The following is a 2,125-nucleotide window of genomic DNA, read 5'->3' on the forward strand; positions in this document are numbered from 1 at the left end:
TTTTTGTTTCGTAATATTTCCACACTTTCTTTAAATTTTCTGTCATAAATCCGTTTTTCTTTATGTAAAATTTGTATATTTGATTGGTTTATATTACAATTATTGATTACACAATGATCATAAAAAGCGGAGTTCAGACGACTATATTTTAAATCGGATATGTGTTCTTTAACACGTGTTTTTAATGTTCTTTTTGTTTCTCCTATGTAAAAACTGTTATTCTTACAAGTACAGGGTATTTTATAGACAACATTTTTAATTTCATTTTTATCCTCTATATTATTTGTTGAACATTGTTTCTTATTTAATCTAGATATTAAATTTTTATAATTTGGTGCGAGCTGTATGTTATTTTTCCTAAGTTCTTTATTTAACTCTGAAAAATTTTAGGTTATTAAAAATAAATAACTGTTTACTCAATTTTATTAATTAAATATTTAATTATTAATGTATAGAGAAAAATTACATCTCTCCTTTCTCAGTTTGCAATTTAGACTTCACATCAGAAGATGAATCAGTTGAAAAGTGAACAAGTGCTGAAAATTGCCATTTTCTTGAGTTACTTTGAAATGCTTTGAAAAAATAAAACCAAAGTATAAATTTTCAGCATAAATTTTTTAAATATTAAAATGTATAATGTAATACTTAAAATTTCAATAGGGAAAATATTTAAGACTAAATTACAACAAAAAAATATTTGCACAGTGACAAACAAAACAAAATCACATACATTATACACATAGCCGTACCAAACACCCAAAACATACAAAATACATTGAAAAATTAGTAAATAGTAATAACTTGCCCATAAAATATTGTGTTTATAGAAAATGGACAATAGTCCTTTCTTGCACATGCATCATACTACATACATTACACAAGTCTCAAAACATTAAGGACACAATAGAACCTACATCACTATAAAAAAAGGCTGCCATTCTAAACGTGTCATATAGTCAGGGAATTCTTAAACACATATATATACACAAACAGCATGTAAACAAAACATTTGTTTTCTGTAGTTATGCTTTGACTTTGGTCTGACAGTACTAGACACTGGTATATATGCCATCTAGGATACATTCTAACAACACTATATAATAATAATGCTGGGTAGTAATAAAAGTCAGAAAAAAAACATTAGAAAGTTTGTCAAAAAAGCCATGAATCAACAGAAAATTGAGCTGATAGTTAGAGCAGCAGTAGTATGCATAGTCAATACTAGANTACCATCTAGGATACATTCTAACAACACTATATAATAATAATGCTGGGTAGTAATAAAAGTCAGAAAAAAAACATTAGAAAGTTTGCCAAAAAAGCCATGAATCAACAGAAAATTGAGCTGATAGTTGGAGCAGCAGTAGTATGCATAGTCAATACTAGAAGAAAAATTTTTCAAGGTGACTCACTATCACAATTATTGTTTATTTCAAGTCTGTATACACACACAATTCTGTTTTTACATACATTTTTTTTTTACATAATTTTGACTTAACATGGCTTGAAAAACAATTCAATTCTCTTTTTACATACAATCATCCATTTATCTGATTTTTTATTAAGACCAAATGATCTGCCAGATTATATTGGGCTATAATATGTGTACAGTTTAATAATNATTAAGACCAAATGATCTGCCAGATTATATTGGGCTATAATATGTGTACAGTAATACCCCGAACTTACATGATAAGTGGGACCGAGCGATAACCGCGTAAGTCAGGGTATAATTTCACAATTTGTGTAAAATCGAAGTCGGGTGTATGTAAGCTAATAAATGTTCTCGTTAATCTTATCTTATTTCATGTTTTGAATCAAAAGACGAAATAAGATTAACGAGTTCACGGTTACAAGAAATCACCACATAGAGTCTCTCAAGTCTCCGTAGATATAACAAACACAGAATTAAATAACACAAAATGAATTTTAGCTATGTGTCAATTCTGCGCGACACGTCTGAACATATAAGCTGAACAATAGTGTGGGGGGAAGCACTCAAACAAAAGACGAATCAACGAGATTTGAAAATCACATAACTCCGGGTTCGTGTAAGTCGGGGTAGCATAAGTCGAGGTATTACTGTACTATTTAATAATTAAATATTAAGTAATTTTGCCTAGAG

This window comes from Centruroides sculpturatus, unplaced genomic scaffold (genome assembly GCF_000671375.1).
Source record: "Centruroides sculpturatus isolate CEXI.00-Female unplaced genomic scaffold, Cexi_2.0 scaffold243, whole genome shotgun sequence".
In the NCBI taxonomy this organism is placed as follows: domain Eukaryota; kingdom Metazoa; phylum Arthropoda; class Arachnida; order Scorpiones; family Buthidae; genus Centruroides; species Centruroides sculpturatus.